Below are 16564 nucleotides of genomic sequence, written 5' to 3'. Positions count from 1 at the left end.
TTATGCGCATCTCCGTGTCTTTGGATGTGAGGCATTCTGCCATGTGCCCAATGACAAGAAGAGTAAGTTGGATCCAAAGAGCATTAAATGCATCTTTCTTGGTTATGGTGATTCAGGAGAAATGGGCTATCGCCTATGGGATCTACAAGCGCGGAAAATAGTACATAGCTATGATGTAGTCTTCCATGAAGACAAGATGCACAGGCAGCCTGAGAAGGTGGTTGAGATCCGCAGAGTGATCTTTCAGGAGGAGCCTAGAGCTCCTACACAGCCAATTGGACAGCCTACAGCTGCAGCAGATGCTCATGGTCAGGATGTTGGACAGGCAACAAAGCCTGCAGTGAGACGGTCTGCTAGAGACAGACATCCACCTGATAGATTTCAGTCCTCTATGCATTATGTTTTGGTTATAGATGCAAGAGAGCCTTTCACTTATGATGAGGCTATGCGCAAGGGTGACATGTACTCCTGGGAGAGGGCTATGCTGAGATCGACTCCTTGCATAAGAATTAGACTTGGAATTTGGTTGCCTTGCCTAAGGGCAAGAAGGCTTTGCCATGCAAGTGGGTGTACAAGCTGAAAAGTACCACTGGACACCCCAAGCCGGCATACAAGGCTAGATTGGTAGCAAAGGGTTTTAAGCAGGAGCATGGTGTAGACTTTGGTGAGGTCTTTTCTCATGTGGTTAAGATGACCACCCTGCGCTTGGTCTTGGCTTTGGTTGCTCGGCTTGACTTAGATCTATATCAGATGGATGTCAAGATGGCTTTCTTACATGGGGACTTGCATGATGAGATCTATATGGAGTAGCCTAAGGGCTTTGCAAAACCTGGCAGGGAGCACCTAGTGTGCAAGTTGAAGAAAAGTCTTTATGGCTTGAAGCAGGCACCTAGGGAATGGTATCATAAGTTTGATGCCTTTATGCAGTCACAGGGCTACAGCAGGAGTGCTATGGATCCGTGTCTTTACACGAAGAAAGCCCATGATGGTTCATTGCTTATTTTGGTACTCTATGTGGATGATATGCTGATAGCAGGGAAAGCTCATGATGAGCTAGATGCTCTTAAATCTCAGATGAAGAAGAGCTTTGAGATGAAGGATTTGGGACATGCCTCTCACATACTTGGTATGTGCATTAGACGCAACAGGCATCAAGGGCTCCTCTACTTGTCACAAAGGGAGTATATTCATAAAGTCCTTGAGCGCTTCCGCATGTAGGACGTAAAGCCTATTGGTTGTCCATTGCCTTCTTATGTGAAGGTATCACAGGCCGATTGTCCACAGATAGATAAGCAGAGGGCCGAGATGGCCCAGATCCCTTATGCTTCAGCTGTGGGCAGTTTGATGTATGCCATGATAGCCACTCGTCTAGATATTGTCTTTGCAGTTGGTGTTGTGGCACGCTATATGGCTACACTTGGCAGGAAACATTGGGATGCCGTGAAGGGTATCATGAGGTACCTGAAGGGCACAACAGATATGTGTATTTGCTATGGCAGCTAGGATACAGGGGTCGTGGGGTACACTGACTCCGATTATGCAGGATATGCAGATAGTAGGAAGTCCACTTCTGGCTATGTATTCACCTATGCTGGATGTGCTGTCTCTTGGATGTCTAGGGTTCAGAAGTGTACGGTTTTGTCTACCACTGAGGCCGAGTATGTTGCAGTCACCACTGAGGCTTGCAAGGAGGCCATATGGCTAGGCCATCTAGTTGCTGACCTTGGGATTGATGCTATATCTACACTGCATTCGGATTCTATGAGTGCCATTCAGTTGGCTAAGAATCTGGTCTTCCATGCGAAGACGAAACACATTGAGGTGAGGTATCACTTCATACGTGGTGTCGTGGAGGACAAGTCTATTGACCTTGTCAAGATCTCCACTGACGAGAACCCTGCAGATCTGCTCACGAAAAGCCTCACTACTGAGCGCTTTGCCTTCCTTAGGAGATTGATGGGCGTTGGATGAGATGTTGCCTTTCCTCATCCCTTGTACCTATGTATAGTTGTACTGTCTTTTTTTCTTTTCTTTTCTCTCTCACTAGGGCAGATTCGCCTTTAAGTGGGAGGTTGTTGGGGTAAAGGCGCCTTCGCCGCCCTGTGTATTACTACACTGACAGTACCCGCCACTGTACACTGCAGATGGCGGGCGCCCGTCACGTCACTTTATTCTTTACATTCATTTTAATGACTAGTAAATAAAGGAAGGCCCAGTCACACATTGTGACTGTTGGAGTTCCCATTTCTTGTCTCTCTCTTTCTTACTCTTGCTCTCCCACCATAGCTCGCGTGCAAGCTTCGATCCTTCTCACCTTTCAACAGTTGTTGGGGTAAAGGCGCCTCCGCCATGTCGCCCCATGTATTACTACACTGACAGTACCCGCCACTGCACACTACAAGTGGCGGACACCCGTCACGTCACTTTATTCTTTACATTCATTTTAGTGACTAGTAAATAAAGGAAGGCCCGGTCATACATTGTGACTGTTGGAGTTCCCATTTCTTGTCTCTCTCTTTCTTGCTCTTGCTCTCCTGCCAAAGCTCGTGTGCAAGCTTCCATCCTTCTCACCTTTCACCTATTGTATAGCTAGGCACTAAAATCACAGATGAAAAGAAGGCTAAGAGTAGAAGCCTAAGAGATGAGGAGTAGTTAGAATACGATGATTCGGATGACAAATATAAATACTGCTATTCTCCGAATGAGGAAAGTAAGGAAGAGGCTGAAACAATAGAATACAATACAAACAATCGAGTAATCAAATAGATATTAGTAGACTCCAAGCCCCAAAAAGCCAATAGCTTTAGGATTACAAGAGAAGTTGTTAGGATGGAATGCGACCGTACTTGGTTGGACCACCTAAGCACAATGGACTATGAGCAAGTTGGATTAGTTCAACCAGGTACTGCACCACTCTTTAGAACTAAATCGGCCTTAGAGCTGCGCAACCATGAGGGGAAACTCCTTTCCTCTAGCAAGGGTTGTGAGTTTAACTCCGAATTGGAGATAAGCTTTGAGAGCGATCCAGAGATACCCCAACCACCTAAGACCAAATGCACCAAAGGGGACCTACCAATCCACCTAAGGCATAGGTGGTTGAGGAAAGAAAAGAGGAAGCAATCAAAGCAATCAGATGTCAAAGAGTACAGGAAGCCCCAAGATCTATCGAAGCACTTCACGAAGTGCAAAAAAGGTGACAAAGTGGTGATCTTACTAGGAGCTAAGAGGCAAGGACATGCAAGTAAACTGATAGATGAACCCGCCAAGGTCAAGGAAGCCAACTTAGCAAGGGAAGGTGAAAAGTCTCGACCTATATTCATAGTCAAGGACCCAATTGAACAATAGGAGGCTAATCTCATCCCTCTCCTATGAGAGTACATAGATGTGTTTGCTTGATCCTTAAACAAACTAAAAGAAGTAGATATGAGGGTCATGAGTCATAGCATCCCCATGACTCTTGATGCAATGCCAGTCAAGAAGTAACCATACCCAATGAATTCAAAGTATGCACGTGCTATCAAGGAGGAGATAAATAAGCTATTGAAGGCTGGATTCATCTACGAGACTGAGCACAGAAACTTGGTGTCACCTATAGTGATCGTCGTGAAGAAGAATGGGAAGATTCGGGTGTGTGTGAATTATAAAAAGGTCAATGCTACAATGAAGAGGGACAATGATCCATTACCCTACATGGAGCACATGCTCAAAAGAGTAGTAGAAAAGAAAGCATATAGTTTTTTGGATGGCTTCTCAGGCTACAACTAGGTGTAGATATACCTTGACGACAAACATAAGACAATATTTGCAATCGAATGGGGTATATTTTCCTACATAGTTATGCCATTTGGGCTAATGAATGCACCAACTATCTTTCGATGCCTCATGTGCACCATCTTCAAAGACATACTAAGGCAAGAATTGGAGGTATCCATTGATGATTTATGTGTCCACTCCAATTTGCAGGGAACACCTACATGAACTTCGCAAAGTCTTTGAGCAGTGTAGACTAAATATTTCCTTGAACCCCCCTAAAGTGCTAGTTCTAGGTAAAACATGGATGTATCCTAGGGCACGTGATGTCTAAGAACGGCATTGCCACCAACTTCTTCAAAGTTAGAGTAATTGTTGATTTATCGCCTCCCATGAACTATAAAAGAGTTTAGTGCTTCCTCGAACACATAGAGTACTATTGGCGATTCATCCTAAACTATACATTGATTGCTAGATCCCTTTGCAAATTTCTGATTGTATATGAGTGGACCGAGGAATGCCAATGTGCTTACAAGAAACTGAAGAAGGCTCTTACGTTCACACCAATCCTATGAGCCCTAGATTGGAGCATAACATTCCACCTGCACATTGATGTATCAAATTTTACCATGGAGTTATTTTGTGCCAACTTGGTGAACATAATCTTGATTATCCTATGAGCTTTGCTAGCAAACAGCTCACAAATGCAGAGATGAAAACAGAGAGTGAAGGCCTAGCCATGGTATTTGCTGTGAAGAAGTTTCATCATTATCTTCTAGCTACGCCCTTCATCTTCTTTGTTAACCATCAAGCTTTGCTTTATTTAGTAAGCAAACCTTGCGCTATAGGACGCATAGCTAGATGGTTACTTTTGCTACTAGAGTTTGACTTATCCGTGGTTGTACACAAGAATAAGGAGCACTACATGGTAGACCATATGTCTTGCATACCCACAAAAGAAGTTGCTGAGCAGGGCATCATAGATGGCCTACTAGATGCGCACCTTTTTAGCATGACTAATGAGAGAGACCTTTTTAGGGCCGATCTAACACTGTATTGGATAAATGACATAGTTCAAATCCTAAAGAATGGATTTCCAAAGAGACCCATAGAGAAGGCTAGGCTAAAGCATCTTATCCTCAAAGTTCAGCCCTATCAATTAATAGTCGACCAGCTCTATATAAGACTAGGATAAGATGGGTTATTACGAAGATGCGTGTGTGATCACAAGATGCATAATGTACTTTTGCTGAAGTGCATGGCGGAATCATTGGAGGACACTTCAACGGAGATATTATAGTATGCATGGTGCTGTAATCTCAGCTGTGGTGATGCACCCTATTCCGCGATGCAACTAAGTTTGTGAAGCATTGCGATGAGTGCCAAAGTCCCGATTCATAAGGACAAGATGGAGTTGACCCCGGTAATGGCATGATATCCCTTAGAAAAATGGGAAATTGACTTCATTGGGCTGATTAGTCCCATGGTGCAATACTCACAGGCAAAGTATATAACTATGGCAATGGACTATCTCATAAAATGGGCTGAAGCTCAGGCCACTAGAAAGAATGATGCTAGGACCAAAGCTAAGTTCCTTTGGGAGCAGGTGATCTCATGATTCGGATGCTCCATTGAACTAGTTAGCAATCAAGGCATATACTTTATTAATGAAGTGATTGCCCATTTGTTATCCACCTTCTTGATCATTCATAGAAAATCCTCACCATATTACCCTCTAGCTAATGGTTAGGCAGAATCTACAAATAAGATCCTAGTAAATGTCCTGACTAAGGTGATCTCCACCTCGCACACAGTGACTGGGACAATAAGCTCATGGAAGCACTATGGGCCCATAGGACAGCTTACAAGATGGCCGTAGGGCAAACACCATTCAAGCTAACCTATGGGCCCAAAGCAATCTTGCCAATGGAGTTCTTCATTCCAAGCCTGAGAGTGGTAGTACAAGAGAGATGGGATGGAAAGGAAGCATGGACGAAATGTCTAGTGGAATTAGAATGCCTCTCTAAAACTCAACTCCTGGCAACTTGTGCACTAATGTGTGAAAAAGCGAGACAGAAGAGCTAGCTTGGCAAGTATGTCAAACAATGTGACTTCGGGTAGGGTGACCTAGTGCTCCTATACTTGGTGAAGGACCATAAGCAAAAGATGAAGTTTAGGGGATTGGGACCTTTCAAGGTCCGCAACATTAGTCAAACCGGCAATGTAGAGATTGAGACTCTACAGGGAGAGAGCATAAGCTTCTTTAATGGCAGTCACCTTAAGAAGTACTACCCTCAAATGCACCCACTATACGAGCCCCCAATACTGGACCCACCTATGAACATAAGAGTAGACACCATCACCGAGATAGAGGACAAGGATGAGAAAGTAGTGGCACCTACATACTTGCACATAACGGTCATAAGCCATAAGATATATGCCTTTGATGCGCTCATTGACGAGGGAGCTGACTTTAATATCCTTATACACAATCATTGGACCCTAATTGGTCAACCCTAATTGCAACCTACTAACGCAAAACTTAGCCAGTTTGGGGGCAGTCTTATTCACTACTAGAAAAGTGCAAGTTAGTGGTCTCTATCGAGACTAAAAGCCTAGCAATTATCTTCTATGTGATGCCTAACACCAAAGTCACTACTAAGGAATCGCTACTAGGATGTGCATTCAAAAAACAAACACAATACAATGTCGACTACAACTCATAGCACATTCACCTTGCCATTGGTAATGTTTGAATAGTGACGGCTTTCAGCAAGGGCAACATGGTTCCATCTAAGAGCGTAGCATCACCGGTAGACCAACTTAGTACCAAGCCTAAGGAGGGGGGTCATAACTTATCCCAACCCACCACAACAAATCGGCCGCAACCACCAGCAAGTGTACCCACAACCACTAAAAACAGCTCAAATGGGTTCCAAAACGACAATCACAATCACCTAAAGCCAATCTGCATGAATCATAATCCCAAAACCTCACGCCCTAGGCCTAGGAGACAAAGCTGGCACTATAGAAACCCACGAACGGTCATGATGGGTGCCCAAAGCCCTATTGTGCACTCAAGGCTACTATGGAGGCAACACTTGGATTTGGTTTCCCAAGACCACAAGTGGCACGTGTGTTCCTCAGCCACCTCCTTCCAATCCACTTCCACAAGACTCTGAACCAACTAGGTGTGAGAAATGAACTGACCCAAAAGGAACCAAACCCGGCGAGCCTCAACAAGTCTATCGACCAAAATTGCATTCCACTTCATTCGAACTAACTCAACTTGACATATCTACAATTCCAACTACTCCACAAACAGAGAGCAGCATGTCAACTGAGCCGCAAGACTAGTCCATTACACAATAACCCATAAAATAGCCCATGAGGTAGGCATCATTAGTTAAGTTATCTAGTCCACCAATATACCGTGCAGGCCTTAGACCCTCCTATAAGTGGAGATCTATCCTTACTTTGGCCTCAAACCTAGCCGCAAACACGTGGGATGACTTGGTCAGCTGCATCAAACGCTTGGATAGTACCTTCACCACATTTGCTAAAAGCTACAAATGGCTAGATTTAGGCCTCCTCGATGAGCCATTAGCAACGAAAGTGCTTTTCCTACCTTGCACTTGAGAGAAATATGAATTCATGTTTGTTGTCAAAATTTCCATGGTGGCTGAGGACTTGATTGCCTACAAGATTTCTCAAGAGCAAGCTCTCAAATAGCAGTTTCTCACCTTCTATAGTAAGAGCAAAGTCTCCACAACAACCCAAGCACTAGAAGAGCCAAAAGGGTTAGCCGACTCTAACTCTTCCTTTCTACAAAAATGGTATTCTCTCTATCTCCAATGGGAGAAAGAGGGCTACCAAATTATGATCAACACCGAGCAAATATGTGCAGTCAAAACCTCTACGTATGATCTGACTTATGTGGCCTCTACCTTATTTTTTTAGAGTATTGGCCATCATGTACAATCAACCTTTCGAAGAGCATGTTATGGCCCATCCCTATTTTGATCGACTCCTAACTTAGGAGAAACTACATGTCACTAACAAGATGCACTCTGGAAACTTCCTAACCAATGTCTTGACCTACATTACACATGTAGGCGTTAGGCCTCAAAACATGGACCATCACATCCACTTAGAGTATAACCCATAGTTCTATGCTTGGCTCATGAAGAAATAAAGCACACCAAGTAGGTGCTTCATGCCCTTAACCCTTCACCCTCCAATCCTAGGAAGGATTTGCATCATTCCCAGGGGGAAGGGGGTAAGGTGGAAAAGAAAACATGACTTGAACTTCAGAACTTCAAACCAAAATTCAAAAGTAAAAAAGGACGAATAAAGGAAACTTGTACTTGAAGAAATCTTTTATGGAATTTGTGCTTGGAATGTGTGAATTGCTTGATGGATAAAAAGTTTCCATTCCTTATTGGAACTCGCACCATTTCACAGTGTTTGTTCTTAAACTTTTTCCTTTTTGGCAAAAGTTACTCTCAAATGAGCTAATTTTAAGCTGTTGTGCCATAACAAGAACTCGAGATGATAGGACAACTTTTGTTCTTAGAGTAAGAGCACAACAAGTATTGATTGGCCCCACTGAAATGCAAATCTACAATGAGCTAAAGTACCATAGCGTCAACAATTTGGGGAAGCTAGTAAACGAGGAAGAGGTGGCGAGACAAATAGTCTATCAATGCAATCTCCACAGATACATAAACAAGGTTGGGGACCATGGCAGGTGCATAGAGTTCCTGAGAACCTTCGATGCAATAAAGAAAAGTGGCACAGTAGCTATCACAAAGGAAGGCTCACCCAAAAGGATAGAAGTTGTGCTTAGCCCAAAAATAGTGGAGAAGGCTTTGGGGTTGGCCAACACACAAGGAAAGAGACTAAAGAGGGAAGTTTATGGCATGTTGAAGATGTGGAAGACAGAGGTGCACACTAATGATGGGATCAGTCTAGATGACATCCTTGACCCCGCTGTCGAGTTGCAGGCCAAGATGGTGCATGCCCTATTCTCTAGTCAATCGATACAACACCCTCATGGCCCACATCCGAGTGTTGTGCTTGAAAGTATTGCAATAGGGTCCCTATATGAAATAAATCTAAATGCCTACGTTGGTAAGACAATTGAATTGTCAACCAAGGTGTTTTCATCAAGCCAAAGACTTGTAGGAGTTGCATCACCAGCCACCACCATGACCAAATCGAACTGGAAAACACCTACATCAAAAGCATCCATGATAGGGTTTGGAGGGGTGTTGCCGGCCATTATCCAAAAAGCCATGGGAGAGACAGAAAGGGAAGAAGAAGTAGGGGAGACTCTAGAGAGATCTCCCATTCAAGAGTAGCACCTCTCCTCAGTCCCAAAAAGCCCATCAACATCTCCAAAAGAGAGAAAGGTGAAGAAGCAAGCAAGCCATAGAAAGATAAGGTAGAGTGAGCCAGAAGAAAGAAAGGAGCTCAATTCCAAGCACAACAGCAACATATGGGGTCTAGTGAAAGGACCGTTAGTGAGCAAGGCACGGAGGGTTCAGTCCCATTGAGCTAGGGAGAGCAAAAGAAAATCATTTTGAAAATCCTAAGCAAGAAGAAGGAAACCATAACAGGAGAGGGCAAAGTCCAAGAGCAACATGTAGAAGAAGAAGTAGGAAGAAGAGGAGGAATGCCTGTGAAACGCAGAAGAAGAGTCTTGAAGAACGGAGGAAGAACAAAGGAAGAAACTACAAGAGGAGGAGGAAAGGCTAAGGGGAGAAGAGGATAAGCAAATGGCTCTCGCCATTAGATTATCGGTCAAGCAACCCTCTCGTGTAGAAGAGTTGTCCAAGAGGAGCCTAGATAACGCACCAAGAACCAGCTCTGCGGGACAAAAGAAGCTAGAGGACCCATAGTGGAAGGGAAAGGCCCCACGTTAGATCCTCACCCACCCATCATGGTTGCCACCACTACCACCACCCAAGAAACCATGGATGCAATAGTGGACCAAAGCAATGTGATGGCTTGGGTACAATACCTAGTCAACACGATGTAACAGCTTGGTCCAATGCGCCCAGTGGAGGAGTCCTAGTGCCAAGAACAAAGAGGCCTACCACTTGGATGTCGAATCTTGAAAATACCCAAAGAAATCCAAAGTGGAACCCTCAACTATATCCATACTCTCGGCCATGCCAAGGTCGGTGCAGTATGATGAATATGTATAAGAACTACTAGGTTAGGTGAAAAGAGTAAAAGAAGAGAGGAAGGTAGTAGTGGGGGAGTTGGAAATGAAAAGAAAAACATTCTCGGCCTACCAACCCGCCGAAAAAACACGCCAAATAGCCACCCAACAAAGGCATATAAGCGACTTGAGGAAGGAGTTGGAAGCCAATCAAGTACTAGAAGGGAAAATGGAGAAGAAGGTTGCAAAACAACCCCATGGTGAGGAAAGAGGAGAACAACTAATGCTAGAGGAGGACTTTCGGTCCTCTTGCAGTAGCAAAATGAGCAAATGCAAGAATACCTTGACTAGAACATTGGAGAAGACGAGCTCAATGAGAGGAGCTAGAAAGGGTTAGGACCCAAGCCTACGTAGAGTGCAGAAAGGAGAAACAACAAAAGGAACAACTAATCAAGGAACTATGTGAGGCCAAGGCACAAAGAGATGTAGTGTCAACCAAAAAGCTAACAAAGGTGGAAAACCAACTTTAGGTGGCCCTCTTAGAGCAAGAACAATTGGCAAAAAACCCCATCACCCTTCCAATCTATACTCGGCCTTTGCAACCTCTAATGCATTTTGTTATGCTTCTTCTCCATAGCCAATCTCCCCAAAAGCCCCATCATCGATCCACATGGCAAGCCTTCAACCACCCGAGCCCTCACCAACAAGTGCCATGGGACTAACACTTGGCTAGGAGGGGGTAAATGTTAACCCCAGTGCGCAAAGAAAGTGCAAATAAAGCAAAGAAAATTAAAAATACATAGCAAGTGGAAAAGGGCTGCCCACCAATGAAAAAACATGAGCAAAAGAGCCAAAAGCATAAGAAGTAACCTCAAAAATCCAAGGCAAGCATAGGGAAAGGCACATTTTAAATATAAAAACACATCCTAAATCTTTGTAAAAAGTGTCGGGCTCCCTCCTATGCAATTTGTAAATGTAGGTGGGCATGGGTGAAGGGAAAATGTAAATAGGAAGGGAATAGGGAAAAAGGACCTAGGCTAAAATGGCCGATCATGTAAAGAAGGGATGGGCACCAAGAGAAGTAGGACATGTATAAAAAGGCAAAAATTGAATGAAGAATATCATTCTTGTGTGTGGCCAAAACTAGCTCTCTTATTTTTCTTCTTCTTGTTCTTGCTTATGCTTGTGCTTGAGGGAGTGAGTGCGTGAGGGTGAGGGACAGTGGTGGAGAAGCTCTCCATCTTCTCCTCTCTTCACTTCTCTTCTCTTGTCTCTCATGTGTGGCAATGGAGCTTCAAGCTTGGAGCTTGAGGATCTACTTGAGCTTGCACCTCTTAGATCCTGGAGCTACCAGAGAGCTTATGGGGGGAGGGAACTCAATCGGGAATGGAGGTAAGCTCACTACACTCATAGATGTGAGAGTGTGCACAGCTATGTGAGAAGTAATCATTGCACTTGGCTTGAAACGTTTGAAATAATAAGTGGTCCGTCTTGGTGGTCGAGCAAGAGCTCCCATAGCAGACTGTGACCTTCTTTGTGAGCTTGGAGAAGAGACCCTACGACTCCTTTGATGACTCCTCTCTAAACACGGGATCCTTTCAAGATGGACATCATTGAGAACCCTTCTTTGCTAGGGCCGGGTCAGAGGAAGCAAAAGAGGGAAGAGCCAATGCAAAATTTTGTATGTAAGTAGGGAGCTTCTCTTGCACAAACTTTGGAATATGCTTTAATAAAAACTAAATCTCTACCTTGAACTCAACATTGTAGCAGTAAAGGGCATCTTGCTTTGCAACACTTGGATCCACTCCTTAAGCTTGTCATTTTGTTGCTCCAGAACTTGGTAGTGCTCTCGTAGAAATTCAAGGGCTATATTTTGGAGACTACCCCAAAACAAGACCTCAAAGGCAGTAGGAAATCTTGGCACCACTAAGGGGGGCTCATCATCCACTCGTGACCACTTTATATTTCTTCATCAGTTCCTTACCTTTTAACTTAGCATCCCAAGGCAAAAGATGTTGATGAATGGGCAACACGGGGCAAGGAGTTGATGATGGATGCAAACATTAATTGGAGAGCGAGGTACATGTGATGAAGATATGGGCAAAGCACAACTTGCCCTACTATGAAAGGGATGGACTTGCCTTTGAAGCATGGCATGCTTAAACAAGAGTGTGACTTGCCTAAGTAGGACCTGTGGAACCCTTTGGCTAGTCTTGGTTGGAGGAAGGTCTAATCCACTAATTGTAGCTAAAAGAAAGGAACCATGTAGACTCACCAAAAGACTAGGCTAATGCTTTGATTGGGCATATGCATTTAGATCCTAATCATTTGTAGGTAGGTTGGGAGTTGGAAGCATGGATCCTGCAGTAGGGTAGATGATGAGTGGCTCCATTCCAACTACTCTGCACTAATGAGGGAGCCATCTTTTTTCTTAAAAGCTACCACCTAAGCCTACAATACAACTACATCCACCTATGCAACACGGAGTTGATCACACACTTGATCAACAAAGTTAAATCAGGCATGCTCCATCATAGGTGCTAGTACCACTCTCAGAATTACACTAGTGTCACTCCGGTTGTAAAAGGATTGCAAGTTTAGCAATGATAAAGAATTATCTCTTGAGCAGGTGCTAGATTTAATCCCATGATTCAAAATATAAGCTACAAATTTAGGAGCAACAACACAAGATATTGGGAAATCGAGTGGAGGAGAGTAAAGTTGACACTGAGTCTAAAGTGCAATAATTTGTGTCTAGTGACCATCTAGAAGAAGTTAGTGTTGAGCAGTGATTGCTTGCCTCCCCTATGTGTCATGCCATCCTATAAAAGTGATGTACAAAATGTTCTTGATTAAGAACCAACCTAATCAGGTTGATCTGGTGACTTCACGATGACTAATTTAAGAGAAAATCCTTCAAAAGTGTGGGGCATCTACCACAAATTATAGGCTTTCCATCACCATACATTGTGCTCCTCACTCTCTATCTCCATCTGATATAGTCTATAGATCCACTTTACATGGAGGATATCAACTACTCTCCTTGTCTCAATCTCAAGCTAATGGAATAAGACCTTGAGTTAGCCATGCTCCTTGCATGTACTCATAATCAATTACTTCATTTTCTTAGTTCAACATTGATACTTAACACGTGTCCATAGACAAGTATCAAAAGCTAGCACTACATTGCAAGTCATTTCAAAGGGAGAATTGTATAAAAGGGGACATGATCAAATACTTAGAAAGTGTGTATTAGAGAAGGAGCAAAGAGTGTACTCAAGAAGGTGTGCTCTTGTTCATCAAGAGGTAATTTCTTAGGAGATATTACTAGCAAGAAACTATTGCAAGCTAGATTGCATGTTAGTGCCATCACTAGTATACAAAGGCCTATTTGGCATGTTTGAAGCTGGATAATCTTGAATTGAGGGACTCTAGTCATCATGTTTTTCCACTAAACCATTTCAAAAGTGGGGGCTCGACTTTGTCAAGTCAATCAAGCCTCCAACATAACTTATGTGGAGTAGGTATATTTTGATTCGAGGTGCATTTTGGTTTGTACTCATTAGAGTGCTACATGGATCAAAGCATAACCTTTGAAAGATAATATAGCTATTACTATCACAAAGTGTCTTTATTCTAACATAATGACAATATTTGGTTGTCCCATTGAGCCAGTTAGTGATTGTTGGGTGTGCAAGTTGAGGAAGATCTTTATGGACTTAAATAGGCACTTAGGGAATGGTATCATAAGTTTGATGTCTTTATATATTCATAGGGTTATTCCACAATGATATGGATCCATGCCTTTACAAGAAGAAGGCTCGTGATGGTAGCCTTATCATTTTGGTACTATATGTTGATGACATGCCAATTGTTGAAAGTGCTTGTGTTAAACCGGATGCTTTGAAGACTTGCACAATCGCTCTAAGGGACTCCTCTATCTATCACAAAAGGAGTACATTCACAAAGTACTTGAGTGGTCCCATATGCATGATGGTAAGCCAATTTGCACCTCTTTACCTTCTCATGTGAAGGTGAGTCAATCCAATTGTCCCCAATTAGATGATGAGAGAGCCAAGATGGCCAAGATCCCATATGCATTTATAGTGGGCAACTTTGATGTATACCATAATGGCCACTAGACTTGACATAGCATTTGCAATGGGAGTTGTGGCTCTTTATATGGTGACACTTGGCAAGCAATATTGGGATGCCATGAAGAGTAAGATAAGATACATCAAGGAAACTAGAAACTTGTGCCTTTGCTACCAGGACACTGGAGTCATACACAAACTCTGGTTATGCAAGACATACTAATAGTAGAAAGTTCACCTATGTCTATGTCTTCACCTTTGCTAGAGGTGTTGTTTCTTAAATGTCTAGGGTGGAGAAACACACTTTCTTCTCTACTACTAAGTCTGAGTACATTGTAGCCACCACCAAGACTTGCAAAGAAGCCCTATGGCTAGGGCAATTGGTTGCAAATCTTGGTATCATAGATATGACTCCTATATTATATTTGGACTCTATGAGTGCCATCTAATTAGCACGTAATCCGATCTTTCATACAAAGGCCAAGCATATCAAGGTTCCTTACCACTTTATCAAAGAACTCGTTGAGGACTAGCAAATAGAGCTTGTCAAGATCTCTACAAATTAAAATCTTGCAAATCTACTCATAAAAGTCTCCTAATGGAATGTTTTGTCTTCCTTAGGAAGTTGATGGGCGTAGGATGAGATGATGTCTATTCCTCGTCTAGTTGTCTTATATGTGCATTTTGTACTTTGTCACTTTTTCTTATTTCCTCCTCTGACACATTTGCTTTAAGTGGGAGGTTGCAAGGGGTTAAAAGTTGCATGTGCCTAGCTACCTACATTCATTTTATACTTATTGTCTGCACACTTGTACATTGTAGGTGGTAGAGCTGCCCATCACTATCACTTTATTCTTTATTTTTATTATGTCAAGAGAATACGGAAAGACATGTCACAATGTTGGAGTTCCCACATAGGGTCTTGCTCTCTCTTGCTCCAACCTCCATAGCTCTTGCTTTTGCTTGTGTTCTCACTCTTGCTCAGCCCTTCCACATTTTTGTGTGACCAAGGGGAAGCACTTCATGAATAAGGTAATTTGGGAATTAACTAGCATACATATGGTACTCCATACAAAAATTGTTGCATATCATTTGCAAAACAATGGGTAGGTAGAGAGCCCTAATAAGTTTTTTTTGTGAATCTCAAAGAATATAATGGATGAAAATAGAAAGAATTGGGACACAAAGTTTGAATATGCATTGTGGGCATTCAACATAGCTTTTAAGGTCAATATAATGTAGTCAACAATCAGTAAACGAATTTAGAATGAGGCTAGGATCAATCTTCTAGCATAACATTTGAGATACAAACCCCGAATTTCCGTAGATGTATTTTTCACCAATGATACCTTGCATGTAACTATGTGAAATTGCTTGTCAATAAAGATCATTGTTTTTTATGGAAGGCCATAACCTTGTCTATGCAAAGTTCTCTTCTCTCTTGTGACTGAATTATTTGTGATAGTTGTTTACTTTTATCCAATCACCCATGCCATAGCTATGGCAAAAATTTGCAACCATCTAAGAAAAATGCACTAGTGCATTGCACGTGGTTGGCGCTTTCTCCAGTGATAAGCACATGATGAAAGAAACTACCTAACATAACCCAAAGGAGGTCATTGCAATGATTTTATTTTTGGTTGGTAAGTAAGCTTATTATGAATACATGAATATAGTCATTTATGTTGAAGATGAGGACACATGAAGCTAGTTGAAGAAAATAGGGTATTGGGATTATGATTGATTGCATTAGCATAAATGCGAACATAACATGTATGCTTCATCGTAGATAAAAGTAACGAGGAGTTTGAATGGTAAAGCTTGAAACATGTTGCAACTCTTTGACAAATTAACAACCGATGGGTCTCATTTACCTTGCACTAAAAACCCTAGATCGTGGAAGTGCATATCAGAAAATGTAGGAACAATTTGGAGATTATCTTGATGTCAATAATGTGTATACCTTTAAATATTAAAATGCTTTGTGTAAGTTTCATGTAGATGGCTTTTGAATATGCCATGTAGCAACCTTGTCAAGGCTAACTTAATGTGATAATAGACACATTTGGTATTTTTTAATATGTTAAAAATATGGCGGTGCCAAACTAGCAAGAGTCTTAATGGAAAGGCAAGAGTAGGAAATGTCAAACTAGAAACCAAGGGTATAACAAGGCTAATATCCATTAGTTGTGTTGTGATTAAAGAGATCGCACAAGAATTGGACGAGCAAAATAATGCTCATGATGTTTTAGCTAGGGAATTAAATATCCAATTGACGATTTCCATGTTTAATAAGCTTGCTAAAATTTTTATGGTGGAGTTTAGTAAAACCTTGGTGGATGAGCAAGATTTTGAGGAAGCTAAAAGAGGATGATGGCAAGAAGTCGAGAAGAACAATTAGTTAAACAAGCATGCAAAAGATCTCTATTAAAAGTACACTCAAGAGTTGCAAGTAGTATAGGACAAGCTATAATCTATGCAATAACAACTCATAAAATGTAAGTTGTTGAGTAGAATCTTTAAATAGTGGACAAATGAATTAGAAGTGAAG

This window comes from Lygodium microphyllum, chromosome 5, assembly GCF_053477565.2.
Source record: "Lygodium microphyllum isolate KBCC chromosome 5, Lygodium_microphyllum_v1.1.10, whole genome shotgun sequence".
Lineage (NCBI taxonomy): Eukaryota > Viridiplantae > Streptophyta > Polypodiopsida > Schizaeales > Lygodiaceae > Lygodium > Lygodium microphyllum.
Note: the sequence above shows the minus strand (reverse complement) of the source record.